Here is a 26,837-nt window from a genome sequence, read left to right on the forward strand (position 1 = left end):
GGGTTCGTTCACCCCGTCTTGGGATAAAAAAGGCAGAAATTGCTTCCCTATCCTCCTAGTGCTTTTGTTATCGCCGTTATCGACAAACGACTATCGCGGGACGCCTTCTGTTTTGGTTTTCTTCCTTTGCCTCACACATCTGTCAGCGATGCTCAGACAGATTGAAGGACTCGTTCGGAAGCATGTGCCATATAGAGAAGGCTACTCTGCTGAGTAGCAGCTACCTTTGGCAGGCATGGCACGCGACGTCAAACGAAGCAGAACGAAAAGCCAGGTGTTAGGTTTTACTTTCTTTGTGTTGTGTTTTGCTCTTCAATTTATTGCGTTTTTTTTTTGGTATCATAAATTATAGTTGCTTCTGAATCGAACACGGAAAAGTTCAATAAAAATAACATTAATATTACATGACATGAGTTTTATTCGAAAGTAAGATAGGAAAAATGGTAAATTAGTCAAATAAAGTAGGACAGAAGTAGTTCTTATTTCTTCCCCCAAAACGAAGAAATTCACTGTGTGCCAGCATGAGTACTTAACCATTGACATTTCGGTTGATTGAACTTAGGATAAATGATGTTTACAGGTACCGGAGAAAAATTATATGCGCGATGGGGCATTTGTCACAACTAGTTACATTGTGAAGCACTGTTCACAAAGTTCAAAACAATAAAAAATACAACTTGATACCCCACCACACCTAAGATCAATCACAGTCGCTGTCGTTGGAATTATTAGGGTGTAAATTGAAAGTTTAAAAATTTGACATGTATTGAAATAATGAAAGATTTTTGAACGCTTAATTCGGCATTTTTTTATAGATCGCATGTTTGCAACAATCAATTGTAAATACTTCCTCGAGTCTATAAATGTTTGATTCAGAATTCGGAATCACAAAACCAGTTGTGTCTCGGAATTGGTTAAAGGTACAAACATGTTTTTATATCAAAAATGCAGATAATTTATTGTTCTATACAAGAAAAATGGTGAGAAAAAAATGCCTTACAGTTTTGATGATTTTTTCGTACTTTTCTTCGCATACTTTCCATTAATGTTATCTGTTGGTCAACATCAGTGGGCATTTTATTTCACGATCTCATCATGTCTGCAGCATAAATAATTTCCTGGAAAATTCATCAGAACTTAAATTTGCTGGGGAAATCTCCTCCGACAGTGACCTTATAGAATTTTAGGCCTGGGAGCTGTCCTAAATCCAATTCATCACGTATGTTTCGTCACCCATCAGCATGCATGCTTCTTCTTGGATGACATTAACGATCCTAATGAAACCTCTGCCTTCTCAACGTAGGTATTACTTGTGTAATTTTAACAAGTTGAGACTCCTATGACGAAAAACACGCCTTGAATGTATTCTGGAGTGGCAAACTATCTACAGTCAACAAATGGACCGTTTGAAGCTAGTGATTGACCAGAAACGTCCAGAATTGACCAACAGAGGAGGTGTTGTGTTCCATCAGGACAACGCAAGGCATACAACTCCAAAACTTCTATAAGAGGGGTATTATGAAGCTACCTTCAGAATGGCCTACGGTGCATATTTGACCCAAATCGGACAATCCGAAGCATATTAAAAAAGATTTTGAATTTCACCCATAAAGGATTACTTTTTCCCCAACCTAATTAATTATTTTTTCCACAACCTCGATAATTATATAAACTGGTGTATACGAATACTAAAGTTTATATTTAAAATACAACTGATAAGCAGAGTCATTCTGAATAACTGCAATAGTTTTTCTTTTGAATGACTTATTAATATTGTTCAGTTGCAAGTGCACTGAAGAGAGAGCAGATGCTTGTGATGCGATCCCCCGACGCCGCAACCCAAAGCGCAGTCCTTTGCTCTCTCGCAAACAGGATTAAACATGCTCCGCCAACGAACTGGAGGATAGTTTTGCTGTACAAGGATACTGTACAGTAGAGATGGGCAAAACAGTTCACTTTGATGAACGGTTCAGTCACTAACCGCTAAGAACAACAAAATGTTAGCTGGAACCCACCACCAATAGACAGCTACTAATTGATATCGTTGGATTGGATAGTGTACGTATGGGATTTATATTTTTGAAATTTAGTAGGGAAAGATAAGCTGCTTCTTCTTTAAAAGTAGCAAACTGTATGTGAAAATATATTAATCGGCCGACAAAAGTATATGTAATAATTTGATGCGCACAAAGTATGCGCAATTTTTCATATTTTCTGTTTGGACAACACACAGGTTCCATGTTCAGAGAATTCAGAGAGAATTCAGAGAAAAAATTGAGCGGCGATTTTTACTAACAATCAATCATACAAACAATCACGATAACACGTACACGCAATAGGCCAAACAATGGATTGAAAGCAACGAAAAAACTTTTTTCTCAACTTGCCCTCACTATTAGATTCTATGTTTACCCAATTCCCAATAATTAGGAAGTATATGCATGTTACGCGGAATTGAAAGAATACATGAAATTGATTTTTTTTTTCGTAGTTTTAAAGGGAAAACTATATAGTTTTCCCTTTAAAACTACGAAAATCTAATTTAATTTTTAACCTGAAATAGAGTATACCTGATGATAAGTAAACCCTGCGTTACACGCATTTTGCTCATAAATGACAATATCGCTTTATGTTTCTTAGAAGCGTTTTCGTTATATTTATCCATTCCGTCCAGCGCAAATCAGTTCAGCTGCACTTGTTCGTTCGCAAACAGTTCGTTCTCAAACAGTTCACTCTCAATCAGTTCTTTCCCATACAGTTCACTCGCAAACAGTTCGCTCTCCAACAGTTCACTCGCAAACCGTTCTTTCGGAATAAGTTCGTTCACAAACCGTTCACTCGCAATCAGTTCGTGGGGAGACCTACCGTTCATTGAAAAAGAACGACCGTTCGTTCACTCTTCTCGGTGAACTAGTTCTTTCGCACCGTTCGTGAACGGTTTGTCCATCTCTACTGTACAGTTCGATTCAAGACAGCGAAGCGTTAGCAAGTGTGTATGCAAGTGTATATGTGTTCAAGAGCAACATTATTTCGGAGGATCGAAAAAAATCATTATCGAAAACAGAAAAGCCTCTTGTTCACATTTTCACATTCGACGCGCTGAATCGAACTCAGATGCTTAGATGGTTTGAAACCTGTATACTAGAACTTTTAAAGAGTGTAAATATAGTCCCCTTTATTCCGCGCGGCGAAAGAACTGAGATGGCTCAAGTCACTGCTTTCCCGTAGGCGAATGGCGTGACTATAGTTTGTCACTAGGTGAGATTTGAAGTCGTGTCCTCATATGTTAACGACTCGGGTATCAAAAAGAAGTTGAAAAGTAAGATAGCTTCCACAATGAAGCGAGAAACGTTGCTATCTAACGTCACTCGCCGCGTGGAATAAGAGGGAGTATATTGGATTGGCTGTTGCCCAATACCCAAAGTTCTGCTTGTTTGCAACCCTAATCAGGTGGAAGCGATCCTCATATTTACTCATGAAAAATGCGTGAAGTGAAACTGTCTGAAGCATTTCTTCGCTAAGCCTTTTGCGACTGACATGATCAAGTGCATTTAATTCCAGAGTCAATATGACTCTGCAGATGTGGAACTTGAAATAAAAGTGTTGTTCAACTCATATTCCGATAAAACTGTGCTTCATGTGGCAGTCTCACGGGTTAACAACGTTTGAACTGCTCTAAGTATAACGGACCCATTCTGAGCGGAGTATATCAAAATGTCGACTGAAGCCTCTTTGTTGTGCAATCACTGATCGATAGTAAGTGAAAATGGGATCTCGAGAGAAACACAGCGACATGGTACCGGTTCTCCACCCTGCGTCAACAATGCGGTCTTCGTAGACCGCCGCCTAACATTTGAACAATCAGGCGCCCGTAATGCCCAAAAGCTTGGTCATCCCTGATATAGACGAACAAATCTGCATACACGAAACGTTTCTCTGCAGTTCTTTCAATTAGGGCTTCAGAAATCTGTTCCTAAATTTCTGATGGTTGTTCCGATAGCTGTTCTAGCATAAATTTTAATCCAACGTCAATTTCATAAAGGGTGCAGTTCTTCCGACATAGTTCAACAGCGACCATAACTGGTTTGAGGGCATCAACCTAATCCTTTATCGCTGAAGCTTACCCTGTTGTTCGTTTTCAGATCGGGCAGCGATTTTTGAGCTGAGGTTCGGAGATCGTAGAATCAGCGTAACATTGCCAGTTGTGTTTTACGATCTTATTTTGATTCTCGAGTAACATATCAAAGCGGCATAAAGGCAAATATTTTTTATGGTCTAAACATGAAAATTACCGAAATTACCGGTTTTTTTTTTTTTAATTCGTTTATTTTTACAGGCTCAGTTACTTAAGTTTAAAGGAGCCGAATTCTTAAATATATTTTTAAAACTATATATATATATATAGAAACAATTTTCTTACATCTATGGTTAGTAAGGTGGAAAACCGATTACTCGCGGTGTACTCGAGTTTAGAAGGGTGACATATTTTTAGGAGAAGGATGGGATATAAGGAAATTGTAACAATGTTGATGAGCACTCAATTCTTAAATCTATTCGTATATCTATAGTTTATTTACATTTCAACTTATTCTACTATTTATAGCAAGGGGACGAATTACCCGCAAAGGAAGGAAAGGAGGGTATAAGGATGTAGGGGCAATCACACAAGAAGATCTATAGCTTTAAGGAAAACATATATATGGGACATGTAATCAAGGTCTAACCGAGCCAACACATCTCTCACCGGCACATTGGGCTGTCTTCCCAATGGGCCCGAAGGGAGTTTTCTAAATTCGATCTGGCGACCAGATACACCTCGCACGACCAAACAATGTGCTCGATGTCGTGATAACCTTGGCCACAAACGCAGAGATTGCTGCTGGCAAGATTGAAACGAAAGAGTAGTGCATCTAACGAACAGTGATTGGACATGAGTCGAGAGAAGGTGCGGATAAAGTCCCGACTCAAGTCTAGACTTTTGAACCACGGTTTGAGGCTAACCTTAGGGATAATCGAGTGAAACCACCGGCCCAATTCATCTTCATTCCACTTGCGTTGCCAGTTAGCGATGGTATTTTTGCGAACTAAAGAATAAAATTCATTGAAGGCGATTTGACGCTGATAAATATCGCCTTCAATTGCACCTACCTTTGCCAATGAGTCAGCCCTCTCATTACCCGGAATTGAGCAATGTGAAGGGACCCAGACAAAGGTAATGACATAACAGCGTCTGGATAAAGCACTCAAAATTTCTCGTATTCTCTCAAGGAAGTACGGCGAGTGCTTTTCCGGCCTCACTGAACGGATAGCTTCGACAGAGCTAAGACTATCCGTTACAATGTAATAGTGTTCAACAGGTCGTGAGGCGACGCTGTCCAGCGCCCAGTATATCGCTGCCAATTCAGCAATATATACCGAGCAAGGATTCTGAAGACTGTGTGAGGTGCTAAAAAATACGTTGAACACTCCAAATCCTGTGGACTCATTCATAGAGGACCCATCAGTAAAGTATATATTATCACAATTGATACGCCCATACTTTGCATTGAAGATTGTAGGAACGAACCCCAATCTAAGATAATCTGGATTTTCATGGATTTTCTCCTTCATGAACAGATCGAAATGTACAGAGGAATTGATGTAGTCAGGAAAACAAACACGGTTGGGAATATACGAAGAAGGAACAACCTGCATAGAGGTGAATTCATGATATGAATTCATGAATCCAGAATGAAAATTTAGCTCGATCAATTGCTCAAAATTTCCGATCACCAATGGATTCATAACCTTACACCGGATGAGGAACCGAAGAGATAATAAATTGAAGCGATCTTTTAGTGGGAGTACGCCTGCCAAAACCTCGAGGCTCATGGTATGCGTTGAGGGCATACATCCCAACGCAATACGGAGACAAAGATACTGAATTCGCTCGAGTTTAATGAGGTGTGTTTTGGCAGCTGATTGAAAACAGAAACTGCCATACTCCATCACTGAGAGAATAGTTGTTCGATACAACATAATAAGATCTTCGGGATGGGCTCCCCACCAGGTGCCGGTAATTGTACGGAGAAAGTTTATTCTTTGTTGACATTTTTTACTCAGATACCTAATATGGGCCCCCCAAGTACATTTGGAGTCGAACCAGACCCCAAGATACTTGAATGACATAGCATGAGTGATCGGTTTACCCAAAAGTTGAAGCTTTAGTTTTGCTGGTCTATGCTTCCTAGAAAAAACCACCATCTCTGTTTTCTCCGTGGAGAATTCGATCCCTAGCCCAATGGCCCAGGTTGCAAAATTGTTCAAAGTATCTTGTAAGGGTCCTTGCAGGTCGGATTCGTTTGATCCTACGACAGACACCACTCCATCATCTGCAAGTTGTCTTAGGCTGCAATTTTGTGTAAGGCAATTGTCGATGTCGCTTACATAGAAGTTGTACAAAAGGGGACTTAAACATGAGCCCTGGGGGAGGCCCATGTAAGAGACCCGACTTACTGCCGAATCTTCGTGAGAAAAGTTCAAATGTTTCTCACAAAGCAAGTTATATAACATATTATTCAATAGAGGCGGCAAACCCCGAGAGTGTAATTTGTCTGACAAAACCTCTATTGAAACAGAATCAAAGGCCCCCTTTATGTCCAAGAATACTGAAGCCATTTGTTTTTTTTCGGCGTAAGCCATTTGAATTTCTGAAGAAAGCAACGCAAGACAATCATTCGTCCCCTTGCCCCTGCGGAACCCATATTGTGTATCTGAGAGTAGGCCATTCGTTTCAACCCATCGATCAAGGCGAAACAAGATCATTTTCTCCAACAATTTCCGTATACAAGACAGCATTGCTATTGGGCGGTACGAATTGAAGTCGGACGCGGGTTTTCCGGGTTTTTGAATAGCTATAACTCGTACTTGTCTCCAATCATCTGGAACAATATTATGCTCCAGAAACCGATTGAATAAGTTCAACAAGCGATGTTTCGCCACATCAGGGAGATTTTTCAGCAAGTTGAACTTAATTCTATCCGATCCCGGAGCAGAATTGTTACATGAAGGGAGAGCAAGAGAGAATTCTACCATCGAAAACTCGGAATCAAGATCGCACCTATCTTGTGGTATATCTCGAACAATTTTTTGCACAGGAGCGGAATCAGGACAAACCTTTCGTGCAAAATTCAAAATCCATCGATGTGAATATTCTTCGCTTTCATTCGTTGAAGAGCGATTTCTCATGTTTCGAGCCACTTTCCATAATTTTTTCATTGACGTTTCTCGTGACAAACCACCCACGAAATTTCGCCAATAAGCACGTTTTTTCCCTTTGATCAAGTTTTTAAATTGATTTTCAAGGTCCAAATACGTCTGAAAATTTTCAGGGGTTCCACGTTTCCGAAAAGCTTTAAATGCATTCGATTTTTCTACATAAAGCTTGGAACATATGCTATCCCACCATAGATTGGGAGGCCTTCGACGAATAGTGGAACCTGGGATGGGTTTCGTTTGAGCACGAACCGCGCTGTCATAGATCAAACGAGAAAGGAAGTTATACTCCTCCAATGGAGGTAAACCATCTCTGGAATTGATGGCTAAAGCAACCGCGTCCGCATATTTTTTCCAGTCAATGTGTCTTGTGAGGTCATATGCCATGTTTATAGATTCAGAAGAAATCGACCCAATGGTGATGGAAATTTTGATTGGCAAGTGATCACTACCGTTGGGGTCCTGGATTACATTCCACTTGCAATCTAACGATAGTGAATTCGAGCAAAGCGAGAGGTCAAGAGCACTTGGGTTAGCAGGAGGTTTAGGCACACGTGTTGTTTCCCCAGTGTTCAAAACGGTCATATTGAAGTTGTTACAAAGGTCATATATCAACAATGAACGATTGTCGTCGTACTGTTCCCCCCAGGCAGTTCCATGAGAGTTGAAGTCTCCCAAGATCAATCGTGGCTCAGGAAGGAGTGAGCACATGTCATCAAGTTGTTTGCGGCTAACCGCAGCTCTCGGAGGCCAATACAAGCTGACAATACAGAGGTCTTTGCCTCTGATGTTTGCATGACAAGCAACAGCTTCGATCCCTCCAATAGGTGGAAGGTCAATTCGAAAAAATGAGTGGCACTTATTGATCCCCAAAAGCACCCCTCCGTATCTATCATCACGGTCCAAGCGTATAATATTAAAATCGTGGAAAGAGATATCATCTCGCGAAGAAAGCCAAGTTTCGGACAGAGCAAAAACATCACAATTGAAGTTATGAATTAAAAATTTGAATGTATCCAATTTAGGGATAAGACTACGACAATTCCACTGAAAAACAGTGATATCTCCGACCTCTCTATCTAAATTAGACATCAAGAGAGATAATCATTGTAAGGAGGGGCCATGTTTGCATCAATTGCTGTAAAATTGTCTTTAATACTGGAAGCATTGGGATGACAAGGGTTCTGATGGAGTCGGAAACATTAAAACACTTGAAGATTTGATCCAAAAGGTCAGACAACTTTATAAATCCCGATTGGGAAGTTGAGCTGGACGGAAAAACAGGGACAGTTGGGGTTTTTGATGTCCCCTCGAGTGCTGGGTCGTTCGAAGGTGAACTATTCCCACGGAAGCCAGGAGGAACCTGATTTTGCTTGTCCGCTGCACTCGGTTTTTTTGGCAAGCTAACTGGGGGTATCACCGGGGGGACTTGTTCTTGAACTTTGGGAGTGGTCACATTTTTGCGCCGGGGATTCCCTTTGAAAATAAACGGTGTGCCCCCGCTAGCTGTGTCCGCTTCCATTTCATCAACTGGCAACGTGGAGAAGATATTGTGTGTTGAGATTGGTTGTTGTTGTTGTTGGGCCAGTGGAGAAGCGCCCTTTAAAATATCCGCAAAAGTGCGCTTCGAGCGTTCCTTTAAAGAGCGCTTCTGTTTCTCCCAGCGACGAAATTACCGGTTATTGATTGTAAATTATCGGTACTTCGGTAATGAAAAATGATCCGGTATTACCGGTAAAACCAGTAACGGTAAAACCGGTTAACAATCCCTAATCCCCTGATTTTGCCGGACCTTTGGTCCAACCCATACTTGGGGACAAAGCACCTGCTCTTTCGCAAAGTTTCAAACCAGAAACAGGAACAGCTCTTTCACTCCTCCTTTGGGTGAGGATGTAGCTCAACGTTTCAATGTTCGTTTCAACGTTTCAATGATGTAGCTCAATGTTCCCAAAAGAAAAAAGAAGAAAATGCTGAGTGCCGCGTCGCTAGAATGAAATGATTTTTGCCCCATCCCAGTTCCCAGTTCTGTCGACGTCTAAAGGGTGTGTCACATCAAATTGCATCACGGAAAAAACGCTGTAGAAATTCGCCCAGTAGACCGATCCTTTTGAAAATTTTAGACAGTAAAATAAAAACTATTAAACAACTTTTGGCATTTTCTTTTTATTCATACTTCGAGCCCAAGCCCGTATGCTCGCACCTTCCTCTTTACGCCGTCCATAAGGTTCTGTACAACGTCAGGTTGTAGTTTTTTTTGAACAGGAATCCATTTTCTCTTGAAGTCCGCCTCCGATTTGACAACTTTTGGGTTCTTCCGGAGGACCTGCTTCATAATCACCCAATATTTCTCTATTGGGCGAAGCTCCGGCGCGTTGGGCGGGTTCATTCCCTTTGGCACGAAGGTGATCCCGTTGGCTTCGTACCACTCCAACACGTCCTTTGAATAGTGGCACGAAGCGAGATCCGGCCAGAAGATGATCGGGCCCTCGTGCTGCTTCAATAGTGGTAGTACGCGCTTCTGTAGGCACTCCTTAAGGTAAACCTGCCCGTTTACCGTGCCGGTCATCACGAAGGGGGCGCTCCGCTTTCCGCAAGAGCAGATAGCTTGCCACACCGTGTACTTTTTGGCAAACTTGGATAGTTTCTGCTTGCGAATCTCCTCCGGAACGCTGAATTTGTCCTCTGCGGAGAAGAACAACAGGCCCGGCAGCTGACGAAAGTCCGCTTTGACGTAGGTTTCGTCGTCCATTACCAGGCAATGCGGCTTCGTCAGCATTTCGGTGTACAGCTTCCGGGCTCGCGTCTTCCCCACCATGTTTTGCCTTTCGTCGCGGTTAGGAGCCTTCTGAACCTTGTATGTACGCAGGCCCTCCCGCTGCTTGGTCCGCTGGACGAATGAACTTGACAAATTCAGCTTATTGGCGACATCCCGGACCGAACTTCTCGGATCACGTCTAATCTGCTTAACTACGCGCTTGTGATCTTTTTCACTGACGGAGCATCCATTTTTGCCGTTCTTCACCTTTCGGTCGATGGTTAGGTTCTCGAAGTATCGTTTTAGTACTCTGCTGACCGTGGATTGGACGATTCCAAGCATCTTACCGATGTCCCGATGTGACAACTCCGGATTCTCGAAATGAGTGCACAGGATTAATTCACGACGCTCTTTTTCGTTCGACGACATTTTTCCAAATTTACGAAAAATTGACAGTGAAGCATGGCCAACGTGATCTATACACTCTTATCTGATTATAAGCGAAAGCTGAAGATATAATTCCTAAAAATTAAATTTCTACAGCGTTTTTTCCGTGATGCAATTTGATGTGACACACCTTTTAAGCACTCAGTTGAACCCTACTAATGCCTCTTGTGGAAAGTTGCCCGAAAGAAGCAGTTCCGAAGCTTTGCAGAATCAAGGGGTCGGCATATCTGCATTTGTGTACCATGCTACAGCCACTAAAAATACACCCACTTATCTCCGCTTTGTGCTATTCTCAACAGAAGTCCTTTATGTTAATATTTCCAGTCTCGATCTAAGCTGTCATCCTTGGTGAAAATAGTTTGGCTGCTGTCATGCGATACCAAATCACACACATAGTTCCTGAACAATTATTTTTTTAGGTGAGCCGATTGTTGGCGCGTTCCTCAGCGCCAAGGCAGTGGACTGTATAAGTGGAAGACTGGTCAACTGCGTGGAAATAAAACTCTTTCTCCGCCTTGAAAAAGGCAGGCAATGGTTTCCACAGCAGTCTACTAGCCAGATATCGATGGTGCGAAGGTTTGCTCGGAAGGCAAGAGTGCAGAATGGAAATCAAAAAACACTGGTACTTTTCTCCTAGGTTTTATTTAACGATGTTACAATATAACGTGTAAAAACTGAATACCTTAATTCCTCGACCGCCACATCATTTTATGTGAAAGTGAACGCGTGGCGCTAGCGATGTAATTCGGTGCGCAGTGCTGTCGGCGATGAATAAATCTGCCCCGCGCATGCGCTCAATGTGTGCATCGATGACGTCATTCCGGAGCGGTCGAATCGGGCGCGAACATACTCCCGCCGGGCTGGCAAGAATTTACTGAAGAATTGATGGTGTTGCCGTCAATAGGATGAACGAATTTGGTCGAGTTTAATTGTCTGCATACTGAGTCTCGAATCCTGATACTTGTTGCTCCTAGTAATTTATCGGGACCTCGGCTGGACAGCGAATTTCTCACTAACTGGCTGGGTTTTTGGGGTTTTGTAAATATCGGCGTATGTCTCTTCTTGATTGCTGGAACGATATGAACGGTTGTCAGCTTATGCTGCGGTTTCTCGTCATCGGGGATGTCATTCGTGGTTTCTGATATGTATTTGATACTAAGGTAACCTTGGGCATAACAAGATGATTTGCAATGATCGGTTTTCTTCTGCAGATTTCTTTCCGGTGGAAGGAAGCGTCGTATTGTCGGATTCCGGTTGTTTTCATTATCTTGAAACGATACTCGCGATGGCTGGGTTACCACATATCTCCTAGTGTCGTCTATATTGATCATTGGCTGCAACAACTTCTCGCGCTTCGGAACCGTTGGTACTGCGGAAATTACTTCGGTTTCAACAAAACATTGTTGAATGTTGGAAAGGTCGATATCGCCGGCAACTACCCATCCGAGATGCGTTTCAAGTAACTCCGGCAGGTTGTCGCCTAGTTGGAGGCACCCGGCCTTCAACAAGCGCAAAAATTGTGACACGCCGATCAGCATATCGATGGCTCCTGGGTGGTTGAAGTTTGGATCTGCGAGGGGTAGGTTTCTATCAATCGGCCATGATGAAACGTTTATTTTTGTTGCTGGGATTGCTTCCGTTATAGTTGGAACCACTAAACATTCGACATCAGTGCCGAAATTGGAGTGTGTCGATTTTATTTGCACCATCACTTTTTCCTTGGCGAAGGTTTCGGCTCCACCGATTCCTGCAATGGGTACTCGTGCTGGTCGTCGAGTGACAAACAAACGGCCAACTAAATCTTTGTGAATGAAGTTCACTTGCGATCCACTATCCAGTAAAACTCGGCAAGGTGTTGTGCGTCCACGATTGTCCTTGAGTTGAACTATAGCCGTCATGAGCATCACTGTTCTAGCACCCCTGTGACAACTGCAGGAAACGACGGTATTGGTGATTGGCTCGAATTCATGGGGTTCATCCGTCGTGACCGAACGGGAATGGTGTTGTTCTTGTAACTTGTAATCAAAAAGCTGTTCCTCTGTATACGATGGCTCTTGGTGCAATAGAGTGTGGTGCTTTCGCTGGCAACGAGAGCAGGTCTTCTTGGATGAGCAGTCAAGTGTGCGATGTCCTGGACGGAGACAGTTGAAGCAGATTTTCAAGTTTTTTACCTTCTCATAACGCTGATCCGGAGATAGCTTGTGTAATTCTGGACACTCGAAATGACGATGATTTTCTTTGCATAAAAGGCAGGATTCAGCTGTTGTATATGATTTCTGATTCGACTGCTTAGAACTCACGAACGGCTTGATTTGTGTCTGTTTCGGTGTAGCCTGGTATCGGTTTTGGAATCTTTCCAATATCTGACATTCGCTTCGAAGAAAAGCTACAGTGTCTTTCAGGTTCGGTAATGTGGCGTGCTGCTGGTTTCTCTCCAAAAGCTGCAGTGTTTGGTCGTCCAATCGTGACGTTAGGATTTTCGTTAGAATGAGGTCTGAAAGTTCATCCACTTCTAGCCCCTGGTACTCAAGTCCACCAACGTGGCGATTAAACGTTTTCACCAGTTCGAGTAAATCCTTTTGGTTTCGCTTGGTCATCGGCTTCAAATCAAGCAATCCGTCGATATGTGTGTCGACGATCACTCTCGGATTTTCGTACTGGTCGATGAGCTGCTGCCATGTTTGCTGGAAGTTGTTGTCCAGAACCATCTTTGCTGTGATCCAACCCGCTGCATCGTCTTTTAGAGCCTTGTCGAGATGGTGCAGTTTAACTGCATCGGAATCTCCACTGCGAGCGAAAATATCCTCAAACATCGTGCGGAACTTCGGCCAGTTCTCCACTTTGCCGTCGAAGGTTGGTACAGGAGCTCTGATTGGTTGTTGGACAATAATGTTGGGACTCGAAACTGGTTGTTTGTTATTGCTGGCAGGCGAAAGTGACTCGGTGAGTTGCTCCAACAAAATGAGAGTGTTTGTATGAAGCGCATCAAATTCATTCAACACTTCACCTTCCGCCTCGTTGTCAGATGATACGGTGGCTGCAAGTATTTCACGATGTACTTCTGTGAACTTCTTGTAATGAAGCTCCAGTTTCTTCGCGAACACCTTCAGTAATGATGTGCTTATTTGTTGTGGCTTATTTTCGGCTTCCTCAAGATGGTGACTAATCATTTTTATTTTCCTGGTGATCTGCTGACGCTGGTAGCATAATTTTTCTCTGGAATCCACTGCTTCTTTCTTCGTTGGTGTGGCAGCTTTCACCTGCTGTCGCTGACAGCATAAGGATTCTCTGGAATCTTCCTCCTTCTTCGATGGTGTGGCGGCTTCTTTATTCGAATCTCGGTCGGATTTCGGTGTGTGTCGTACTCTCGGCATTCTCAACGTTTTCTTACGCGATTTCCGGTTTACTTTTTCCCTATCTGACTTCCGTTCGCAACACTCTCACCGGATAACCAATTCGCATAGCACGTTGATTCGAGATCCGGTTCGAAGGACCATATGTTGGCGCGTTCCTCAGCGCCAAGGCAGTGGACTGTATAAGTGGAAGACTGGTCAACTGCGTGGAAATAAAACTCTTTCTCCGCCTTGAAAAAGGCAGGCAATGGTTTCCACAGCAGTCTACTAGCCAGATATCGATGGTGCGAAGGTTTGCTCGGAAGGCAAGAGTGCAGAATGGAAATCAAAAAACACTGGTACTTTTCTCCTAGGTTTTATTTAACGATGTTACAATATAACGTGTAAAAACTGAATACCTTAATTCCTCGACCGCCACATCATTTTATGTGAAAGTGAACGTGTGGCGCTAGCGATGTAATTCGGTGCGCAGTGCTGTCGGCGATGAATAAATCTGCCCCGCGCATGCGCTCAATGTGTGCATCGATGACGTCATTCCGGAGCGGTCGAATCGGGCGCGAACACTGATGATAACCTAGTTTGATGATTTCCCACATATTTGTGTAGCTCAGAACCCCAATGGAATGGCGTCAGTTTGATGTAATGAGTGCAATGTCAGAGACATCAGCGAGTAAATAATTTGGTCGCGTCCACAGCTCACGACGTGCCTCGTATCTAGAACGATACTGAAAGTTTGGCAAATATTCCTATTCGTTCTTCGTTCTTATTCTTTTCTTCGTTCACGGAGACTGTAAGATCATTTCCCTTCGTTAATCGCCGATAAGTTGCTTGTTATAGACGGCAGTGGTAGGGAAGCTCACAAGTGAGCAGAACAAATGTATGGGAAAATGGGAATACTCCTAGTTTTCATCAATTTAAACCGTTTACACATCAGGGGATTGTAATATATAGCACAAATCCTAGGGAATTTCCGATTCTTTTGGTATGTAAATCGCCCAAATCCGTTCGGGGCAACGATAGTTATTAACGTTAACTTTATTTCATAAAAACGTGATCTGTTTTCTGATTTGGCACCCTTAATGAAAGATGTACGCACCCTTAATGAAAGATCTACGTCAAAAAGTAAAGAAGCAAGTAATCATATGCCAAAAAACAACATTGTCCAAGTTTCATTTCAGAAAAAAAAAAGTATGGTGAACAAGCGAATAACATGAAAGTTCAGTTCATTGTACAAATATCAAACGTCTTCAAATATCAATTTAAAAATCTATATAAACAAAAATGATTTGGTGTCCGTTCCTCACGATTTAACTCAAGAACGGAGCAACGTATTTGAACAGTCAGTATCAGGACTATTGTGTCTCAGTCTGCGTCAGATTTATATGCTAAAAAATATGAAAAACCATTCGGAAAGCTGGAAAATCCGAAAGTCATTATTTTAGCAAATTTTGTTTATCTACATAAATAAAAATGATTTGGTGTCCGTTCCTCACGATTTAACTCAAGAACGGAACAGCGGATTTGTACAGTCAGTTTCAGGATTGATGTGCATTAGTCTGCGTCAGGTTTATATGCTAAAAAAAATTATGAAGAACCATTCGGAAAGCTGGAAAATCAAAAAGTCATTATTTTAGCAAATTTGGTATATCTATATAAATAAAAAAAGATTTGGTGTCCGTTCCTAACGATTTAACTCAAGAACGGAGCAACGGATTTGAACAGTCTGTATCAGGATTGATGTGTCTCAGTCTGCGTCAGGTGCATATGTCAAAAAAGAATCCGCGAATATAGATCGCGCACAGAATATTCGAAAAAAAAATTCGGGGAACGTGAGTGTGAAAAGCAATTGTGGGCGGGACAAAGTTTGCCGGGTCAGCTAGTAACAAATAAAATCAACATCGCGAAAATACACTATGAGCCACCCTGTAAAACTTTACCTGAAAATATGAGCATAGCTTATGTCTCCCAAAATGCATACCGCTTGTCGCCGGCTTCTCTTGGCGCAAAACGGATATGAACGCTTCTTCGCCGAAACGGAGTTTCTCACGAGAGTGTTGCAACGAACGATCTCCGAGAAATCGTGTACCATGAGAGAGAAACCAGCAGCACGAGAATGAGTTCCACCACCTTCATAGACACTCGCTCTCCGTTCACTGTGTTGCGTCAAACGCCCAACAACTCTGTGCGTATGAAGGCGAAGGTTCACCACATCTCTCAAGTAACTCCAGCATTCAGATGTGTGACGACGACGACTGCGATCGGAAGTGAAAAGGCAAAAGGCGCGCGCGAATTTTTTTTGCTGTCGGGGGTGTTGCTCTGCAAAATCTTGGAAAGAAGAGGGACAGGCTTCAATTTTCCTTATTTTATCTCGTTTCGCCAATTTGTAATTGTCCGACTGTTGTCATGCGTTCAGATTGCTGCTCTGTGGGAAGACCATTGTGAAGTTCGCGGTTCGCGGAAGCTTTTTTATCACTAGTTTTTAGTGGATAGTAAATTAACGGAGGAAGCATTTAAGATTGCATTTTTAACATGTTTCCATAGTGAGAACCGACCCATCGGCTGTGCAAAGTGCTCCCATATTCGGTGGAGAGATGTCCATGTTGTTGGGGATAGCCAGTGAGAAGAAAATTGTGTAGGAATATGACCATAACCCGCTCACTTCACATCTAGATGGACGTGGTGTGTATTGCATTCTCTGTGGCCGATTCGTAACCTGATTCACCTCCACACCGGAAGAGAGTGGGCGATAAAAAAACACATGCCTGTGTTGAAGTTTAAGAATCCACGTCGTGGTCCAACCTTTGTTTGAATAGTATGAAAAATCGTTAATTTTGTGCTATATTGTTTCCGAAAAAATATGCGAGCCATGTGAGTAGCTGGATTTAAGCATCAGTGGTGTTCAGAAGTGTCAACAATAACAGTTCCAATTGGAAACAATATATTTTTACAATCGGAATACAAAGATTATGTGGTTGGCGCAGCAGCCCAAAGCAAATCATTGAAGTGAATTCAACAGAAGCATAAGCCCGTCGTGGGTTATGAATGTTTTCGGATAACTTAACTCACACTGATGCGCCGCGCGTTTATTATGCTTCCCTCTTTTGCATCAAATTTGAACACTTCGTTCCGAGGTTGCCTATAAAAATTGGGTACGATTTGAGTGCAAGTTTGTGTGTGTAGTGGTAGTAAACAAGAATTCAGTGTTTGTAGATATCGTAGTCGTCTGCCGTGAGTTATTTTACATTTCCATCGTTTCTAACAGTATGCGTGATAACAAATGAAAACAAGACTCCTCCGCAAGTTGGGAGTCAAAACAAAAAAGTCTGAAAACGGTGCTGCCTTTTATTGATGGTGTGTGCCAACCACCGTCCTTCTAGTGTTCGGAAACAATCGGGTGACAAAAAATCCACTATAACAACACCACACGTAAAATGGCTTCCCCTGTTATGAAAACAAAATTCATCAATGTCACAAAAAATACGCGTGTAGCGTCGACATAAGACTCAAGCGCCTGACTCACCCACCGCGAGATTCTCGTTAGCCGGCGTCGCCGCTGGACCAGGAGCAGAGTAAGCAATCGTGCTTAGAAGCAAAAAACAAAAACGATTGCAAAACTCAGCAAACAAACAAAACCCACCGTAAAAATCAACACATTACGCTACGTTTACACTCCATTGGAAGTATCACTCATTGTCAGGATTTGCAAGTATGTATCTTATTACGCTCCATTGATTGTCGTTTTGTGGTTTGGCAGTTGAAACACGAGTACCGCTGTGTCACAAAATAAATAGGGTTCACCTTCAGGTTTTGCTGTAACAGTTTGTCTCATTTGAATAGCATATTTTTTCTGTGTATGTCACCATTTCGTTTCCCAGTGTCAGGTTATAGCGTGTAATCGCTACTGTCTCTGAAAGTAAAGAATGACATTTTTGATACTTGAAGCAGATCAGTAAAACTCCATACAATTCACTGACTAAAAAGTCTCCACATTTTCGTCGCTTGTTTACATGAAGAATATAATATTTCCAGGCGTATTTGATTTGAGAGTGTATTGATTTCTAGCTGTTTTGACGCAAGGTCTTTAATGAAGAATAATAAGATGGGAAAGTTCATATAAACATGTTTATAATTGCACCCAAGATGTTTTACGAGGTTTTTTTACGCGGATTTTCCAATTAACGCGGTTTTTTAATTCAAATATTAATACAGGTCGAGCTCGATTATCGGGGATTCGATTATCCTGAATTTTAGACTCGATAATCCGGAGTATTTTATTTTTGATTTTTCTTATTTTTAGATAGGAAATCTTGAATATTTTGTATAATAATCAAGATGGGTATAAATTAAAGGGCTTGGCAAGTAGAACTCAGTTAATTATGAAAAATGCAAATCCAAGATGGCGGTCATTACGAAATGGCGTATAACATAATTTCTCAGAACCCCATCAATATGTATATCAAATGAAAGGGATTGACTACTAGAACACAGCTATTTATGAAAAATGCAAATCCAAGATGGCGGCCACTACAAAATGGCGGTTTACATATTTTCTCAGAACCCCATCAATATGGATATCAAACGAAAGGGCTTGACTAGTAGAACACAGTTATTTATGAAAAATCAAATTCCAAGATGGCCGTAGTTCCCAGACAAACAATTTTTAATGGTTTCATTCATCTTGCCCTGTTTGTATGTATGTTTGAGTGTTTGTAGGGTTGTCCCACATCAATTGAAATTTGACCCTATACCTGATCACTGATCGATCTGAAATTCGGAACATACGTTAAATTCTACTGTCATTATAAAACTGCGTATTCCATGATCTTGAAAAATTCAATTTGGCCGCCGCCAAAAAATGGCTGAATGGCTTGACTTGGAGAATACACTACATTATGGAATAATAAATTCGAAAAGATTGCCGCTAAAAATGGTCAACAATGTATTTTTTGCAATTTGTTGATTCGATTATCCGAAGTGAAAAAAAAAATAAAACTCCGGATAATCGAGTCCGACCTGTATTGCTCTTATGTTAACTATTCAATGCAATTCTATCAAAGTTTGAAAGAAGAGAAATTAAAAACGGAATGTTTTTTCAATAATTTTTCTAAGATGGTTATTAAAAATCCAAAATTACCTTTGCTTAATTATTTGCCCCCCATTATTTGTAAATTTTTGCTGCTTTCCGTTCTTTGACTTTGGCAATTCAATTTGTGAGGTTTAAAATTACGACAAGATAGCAATTCGGTGTCAAAAAACGAATATTTTGGAAAGGTCACGAGGAATGATTTGAAACAATAAGAAAATTTGAATGACAAAATTTTATCAAATTGCACAAAATCGGATTTTTTCAACAAATGTGCTATATATCTGGTTAACGACTACCGATTTATATGCTGATCGGAAACCTAGTGGATTGGGATGGTTATAGTTAGCATGTTTCATTTTTATAAGACTGATTTTTTTTCAGGCAGTCCTTGTGTGGAGTAATTTCATAATTCTCCAAATCAGAGTGCCCTGACAGAGGCAATATTTAACTGCCATCCTCGAATGAACCACGGCAATCTACTGTGCTTCCGCAGAGGGCTAAAGTTATGCTCCTAAAGAGAACAAATACTGCGGTAATTGAGTAATGTGCTAAATTGCAAAATATACGTCAGTCGTCCAGCTTCATCAGTCGTTCATCTCTGCTAAAAACTTCCAATGCGTAGATCCTTTACGCAATGGATGTAAATATTCCTGAGATTCAAAAGTTTATTGATAATATAAAAAATATCGAGATGATTTGCTATTGCTATAGTAAGTTCTAAAAGTCTTTCTAAGACAGTTTGTATGTAAAATTTTAAATAAAAAAGTTAGAGCAAAAAAACAGTTTTTTTCATGGTGACCCTAACGTAACTTAGAAAAAAGGCACTATATCGTTTATTTCAAAAGATAGAAAAAAAAACTTTGTTCAACGAAGATGTCTCAAATAACTGAGACTACAACATCTATAAAGATAATCTCTATCTATAAAGATAAGAAAGTTATATTTTTATTTCATCGAAAATTTTGATCACCCTATTTTTGACAACATAAAAATGGGCGCTCTATCATGTGTGACAACTTTGTCTAAGACAGTTTTTGTCTATAGAATAACTGTCGAGCTCTAAATGCTAACTTCCACCTAAATGCATCTCCTGGACCATTGTGCACTGAGAACAAATTGACTAGGGCTATAAATAAATCAATGCGGGTTATCGTGTTTGCATTCGATCGAAATTAAAATTAAAGTTAATTAGAATTCTAGGTTACCGTTTTGCTATACTATAGAATAAAGCGTCTCTTGAAATAAAAACGTTGAAACTTTCACAGTTTTCAACAGCACATAATGTTTTCCCATTTTTGCGATTTAGAAAATCTTTTTCGACAAATCTGAAATATTACTACGTATCAGTTATAATGATTTCATTGTCAATATCACACATTTGAACACTCAAAAATATATAGTTTGGTATTAATTTCGCCGGCAACTAAACATTAATAACCATAAACTAAATGATGCTAATTTTTCATTACCTTGTAAATTCGAGATACAATATCACGACCAACAGAGGGTATATTCAAAAATAAAAATGGCTTTTTACGGTGTGTTCGAAAATGCAGAAAAGAGATTTATTCACGAATTATATCTTTATGTTGTATTTTAAGCGTACATACATTATTTAGTCGTATAATTATTTAATGATTCAATTTATTAAATTATTATTATAAAATATTTTTTTTTCACAACTGATGCTCTTACCACGTTTTGGTTTTTTTTTCAATGTCCAGTTTCCATGGTTAAGCTAATACACTGATTTCGATGATAGACATATCAAATTAAAGTCAATCTTCTATGAAAAATGCAGTGCACCCGTGGCCGAGTGGTTAACGTTCCACATTATCATGCAGGGTGTTCGGGTTCGATTCCCGTTCTCGACGAGGATTTTTCGTCAGAGAAATTTCCTTCGACTTGCACTGTGGTCAAGCGTATTCTAGAGTTTGCCCCAGGGAATACATTCATGGCGTGTTATTTGGCTTAAGAAGTCTCAACCAAATATTAATAAATGACGCTAGATAATGCATACGTTGAGACGGCAAAAGTTCCACATGGAACGTTAACGTCATTCAAGAAGAAGAGTTCTATGAAAAATATGACACATGCAAAAAAATGGATTTCGCTTTCATAATTATTAATTGCATTTGTTTTTATATTTGGGCTCTATATTTTTTATATTTTTTTTTTGTAAGGATTTCTTACATAACATATCCAAAAATCAGAGGGGTGTTTTTTCGTTTTTAAGTTATGATTTTTTAAAGTTAATCGATCGTCCAATAAAATCAAATTTTCCCCTTTTTCCCAAAAATGCCTTTATTCAAAAAACTCATAAGTTTTGAATCAACTGGATCGATTCAGATGATTTAAATATAAAATTGAAACCAATGAGCTATTCTTTCCATAAAAAATATAACACAATTATATTTCCCTTATTCCTATTTTCTGTTCATTAACATATTAAGGACCGCTCACGAGTTTTTTCGTGTTTCGCGTTCCGTCTGTAACAGATGGATCACGAAATAATCCGTGTTTTCTACACTTGATGATTATGTGCTTGGTCTGCCAAGAATCTAACAAGGCCTACCGATGGCTCGCCTTCGTCTCATCCACACCGAAGGAAACGATCTCATCCGTAGAATCCGAACAAATGAAGTGTACAGGTTTGCCCGAAAACGTGCGGTCCCAGGTATATGGCTTACAGATTTCTTTGCGGTCCTTAATGTGTTAAGCTACCACATTCCAAAATATCCAAAATCCAAAAAAATATCCACAACCAAAATATCTAAACTTTGAAAAATCATAACTCAAAAACGAAAAAAAACACCTATTTGATTTTTGGATATGTTATGTAAAAAAATCTCAACTTTCAAGAAAAGATATAAAAAAATATAGCGCCCTTGGTCCCGAGACCATCTTCTTCTTGGATGGCACTAACGTTCCAGTGGAACTTTTGCCATCTCAACGTAGCATTACTTGCGTCATTAGTAATACTTGAGTGCAAGGCTGCCATAATAAAATCTGTGTTTTTGGTCTGAAAAGATCTTTTTATCTTAGTTTTTTCTCAAAAAAATCTGTATTGAAATCTGTAATCAATTTTTAAGTTCAATTTTGAAGCATAATTTTAGCTTTAGTATCATTGATTGGCATAATAATTATTGATTAGATACGTGGACAAAAATGTAATAATTGTAATGAATTTGTAAAATTAGGAAACAATTCAAACACTGGACGTAGTTAAAAAAATAGTAAAATAGGTTTGGTCATCAAATCTTTTAAACGTTTCAAACTTCCTTTCATTTTTTGGTTTCGGCCGTTGTTGAATCTCTCTAGGTTATGTTTGACGACAAATTCCAGTGAGAGCCATTTTGTTGCGGGCGAACTCAGCATTTACAATGGTTTGAGCTTCAATATTTCGTGAATTGAGTTAATCTCTTCTTTTCGCTTTGAGTTGTGCGAAAAATGACTATAAATGACTAGACCGCAATGTGTTTTTTCTTTTGAAAAAAAGGCGCCCTTTTGTATTTCAAATATGCTGTGTGCTATAGTAAGAAAAAGCTTGACAGTGTTATTTATTTATTACTAGCTGTCGTCCCGCCCAAAACTGATTTGTTTGATATAAATTACTTCAAACATTCACGTTTTCTTAATAAGCGAACGTTTTTGGGTTCAATCGCAGAACTCTTCATTTGGTCCTTTACAATTTTTCTTACATTACAAATTTCCTAGAACTTCTACCAAAACTCGTCATTATAATATAAGTTTGTTTCCAGACACAATTTTCGCTCAAGATTCTTTATTCACTTGCAAATAACATGTTTCTCCGTTACATGGGAAACATGTTTGATACAGAAAAGTAAATTTTCATTCATAATTTTTAGTTTTAAAGAAGGCTATTCCACCTGAAAATCCATTGCCATTTTCGTTTCTCACCAACGGAACACGCAGCTTAATATCGCAAACGCGAAATCCAATTAAATATGTCATTCAAGAACATATCATTTATATCATTCGAACCTTCCTTCAAAGCTTAAAATTTAAAAATTCTACGGGCAGAGACGAATACAACAAAATAAAGCCGGCTCAAATTGGACCATTCCATACTTTGGTTTTACGCTTACCAACAAATTTGGCGTTCCATTTTCATTTATATAGATAACGCTAACCAATAACGCAGACGTTTGCATAAGAATGTAGGACATCGTGCTACATATGAATATCGAAAACAGATGACTCTCATTTAAACAGATTCGAATGCTATATGAATAAAATGGGTGAAATGGGAAAAAATATTATATTGTATAATATAAACATCAAGCATCAGACGTTCTTTAAATAATCTGTATATTCTGTATGAAACCCAAAAAATCTGTAATCTGTATCTACAGCTTCTTGGTCTTAGAAAGTCGAAAAAATCTGTAGAAATACAGATTATTCTGTAGATATGGTAACCCTACTTGGGTAAGATTTCTATGCCGAATAACACGCCTCGAATGTACTCTGGAGTGCCAAGCTCTAGAATACGCGTGACCACAGTGCAAGTTCGAAGAATTTTTTTTGACGAAAAATCCCCCGGCCAGAACGGGAATCGAACCCGAACCCCCGGCATGATAGTGTGGGACGCTAACCACTCGACCACGGGAGCATGGTCCCGAGACCACAAAAACCATAAAAAAAAATACAATCAATACAGGTCGGACAATACAGGTTTGATACAGAAAAGTAAATTTTCATTCATAATTTTTAGTTTTAAAGAAGGCTATTCCACCTGAAAATCCATTGCCATTTTCGTTTCTCACCAACGGAACACGCAGCTTAATATCGCAAACGCGAAATCCAATTAAATATGTCATTCAAGAACATATCATTTATATCATTCGAACCTTCCTTCAAAGCTTAAAATTTAAAAATTCTACGGGCAGAGACGAATACAACAAAATAAAGCCGGCTCAAATTGGACCATTCCATACTTTGGTTTTACGCTTACCAACAAATTTGGCGTTCCATTTTCATTTATATAGATAACGCTAACCAATAACGCAGACGTTTGCATAAGAATGTAGGACATCGTGCTACATATGAATATCGAAAACAGATGACTCTCATTTAAACAGATTCGAATGCTATATGAATAAAATGGGTGAAATGGGAAAAAATATTATATTGTATAATATAAACATCAAGCATCAGACGTTCTTTAAATAATCTGTATATTCTGTATGAAACCCAAAAAATCTGTAATCTGTATCTACAGCTTCTTGGTCTTAGAAAGTCGAAAAAATCTGTAGAAATACAGATTATTCTGTAGATATGGTAACCCTGCTTGGGTAAGATTTCTATGCCGAATAACACGCCTCGAATGTACTCTGGAGTGCCAAGCTCTAGAATACGCGTGACCACAGTGCAAGTTCGAAGAATTTTTTTTGACGAAAAATCCCCCGGCCAGAACGGGAATCGAACCCGAACCCCCGGCATGATAGTGTGGGACGCTAACCACTCGACCACGGGAGCATGGTCCCGAGACCACGAAAACCATAAAAAAAATACAATCAATACAGGTCGGACTCGATTATATATAATTCGATTATATACAATTTTGGACTCGATTATATACAGTACAAAAACATTTCTTTTAAATTTCAAATATGACTTATTTTAAGAAATAGAAAGTGAACTTTCAACGTTAAGGTGAAATTTAAGTGGCTATTGTATGTACTGTCGGGTAAAAATCGAGATTTTTGAGGATTTTGCTTGAGTTATCACCAAAAGTTTTGTAAGTTTCTCACTTCCAAAATGTTATTTAAATCCTCTAATTTAGATGTTCCACTACTACATCCTATACTAAATTTGCTCATCTTTCAAATGGAAGTAACTGAATCATCTTCCGTAGTGTACTTTTTAATGTAGAGCCAGTTTGCGACTACAGAGTCCTAGACAAAAAAAGTTGTATAACTCTGTCATTGTAGAAATTCGAACACATGCGTAGAAGGATTTTTTCATCAAATATGATCGTCTATCGCCTCCTGAGAGATTCTGGATATTTGTTTTTATGTGAGGAAGGTGTTTTCTGACTTTAAGAGGATGAATCGAAAATTGAATTCTTCATTTATATTCAAAAAACGAAAACATATTCACAAAACGAATAAAAAACAATTTTTTTTACTCGATTATATACAGTATTCGATTCGATTCGAGTTACTTACTGGCTGACAAATATTGGCACCTTGTAAACATCCGATTCCAGTTGCAGTAGAAGCCAGCGCAAACTTTTCACAAGAACACCTTTTTGGAAAATCATTCTTTGTTAATCTTTCGAAAAAACAATCTTCAATTGTCCAACTGTAATAGGTTTTCCAACGAAAAACTATTGAGCATTTTTCATTTTCAAAAGTAGACCATACCAGTTGTCAAACAATGCGGTACGCAGAGTTGGATGTGGAAAAATATGTCGTATAGCAGCAAAATTCAGAATTAAAAAACAAAGTCGTGGGAATTTCGATTCCGCTCTAGCATTACATTGTTTGTCATCATCTGATCGCTAACGACGAGTGAAGGTTGATAGATGTTTATTTTGAGCTCAGTCTAACATCTCTCATTCCGCTGCTCGACCAAGAACCGGACGAGAGGAAGCGCGTCTCAACAATGAGTGGAAAAAATAGGTAAAGAATAGCAGCGGTAGAATGGAAACTGTCAATTGAGGGTGGGAAGTGAAAATAACATATACCTCACACTACACTATGTGTTGTGTTGTGGGTGGTATAACGACTGACAGATTGAACTATTAATAGACATACCGATTAAAGATGTAAAGTTCCAGAATCTGTTTTTTTACACGTTGTGAATGATCTTTTTCGAAGCAAAATTAGTACGTGACGTTCACAAATCATTTTTCCTGCATTTGTGCAGAATTATTCCATAAGGGAAGAACTGAAAAACGTGACAAAATTTCATTTCCCCTAATCGTCTGCACTTATCAAGTAATTTGAGATTTCTCATACCGTTCAAAACCGTTGTAGTGTGTGACTGCTGAGTGCAGCAATAAATCCGTCCTGTTTTAATACTGGAGGCACGTTCAAGTTCAGAGGAATGCTTGGCCATGCACATAAAGTAAGTGAAAGCAACAGACCATGGAGCTGTCTGTACGACGATGTGGTCGATGCGTCGCCCATGTCTTGGCACGTATACGACCAGTCAAAAGACAGGCGACATAAATATAAAATCCACCACGGCGTGGATTTTTATCTATATCTCTCTCAAGTGTCGCCGTGTTAAAACCATAACACGAAATAAAACTGATAATGGAACAAATGTTTATTCAACACCAGCGGTAAGCGACATGAAGCAGCTTTCAAGTGGAAGTCGATGAACCACCAGATTCAAATGTCAATAGGGGGCGCAAAGCGCAATCGTTAGAAAACGACATGTGAGAAGATACATTACACACTAATATGTATGGAGATGGAGTGTACAAAGACGGATATTCGTAATAACTTTACTTTTACTTTTACTCTCATATCGAATCTCATTTTGCATTGCAAATTGCATTTTATAGTAAGTAGAAAAGTAGGGTAAATGATTTTGGTTTGTCCGATTTTGAGTGTTTTCACGCAGCTAGAAAATGCTAATCGATTTTTCTTCATGAAAATCACATATAATCAAGACGAGTTTGGGTTTGTTGAAAAGCCCCAAGTCTCTAGTTGCTAATAATACCATAAGACGTTATGTTTTTTTAACGATTTTCTTTAAAGAGAATTTATGATCATGGTTTGTCCGGTTTTAAAAATCACTGTTTATGAATGAAAAAATCGAATTTTTAAGTAGATGTTGCATTTCACGTTGCTTGAGTTTACTGTCATCATATTTATCCATTCATAATTTGGACTTTCTTCAGAATATTACTTGGGCATTTTAAAGATGAACAGCATTCAACACGGCGAAACTTTATTTCTGCTTC

General features: G+C 39.6%; 1 protein-coding gene across 2 annotated transcripts in view; it reads left to right on the forward strand.

The window, feature by feature from the left end:
- Window positions 1-26,837, forward strand: part of LOC129761975 (ras-GEF domain-containing family member 1B-like) — a 100,515-nt gene that overhangs the window by 14,048 nt on the left and 59,630 nt on the right. The window contains exon 1 of one of the 2 annotated variants that reach the window (XM_055759859.1): window positions 16,020-17,515. The exons of the other annotated variant lie outside the window; for it this stretch is intronic. The gene's annotated coding sequence lies outside the window, so the exon portion shown is untranslated. Of the gene's footprint in view, window positions 1-16,019; window positions 17,516-26,837 lie in introns of those variants that run through there. 2 annotated transcript variants of the gene reach the window in all.

Source organism: Toxorhynchites rutilus, chromosome 1, assembly GCF_029784135.1.
Source record: "Toxorhynchites rutilus septentrionalis strain SRP chromosome 1, ASM2978413v1, whole genome shotgun sequence".
NCBI lineage: Eukaryota > Metazoa > Arthropoda > Insecta > Diptera > Culicidae > Toxorhynchites > Toxorhynchites rutilus.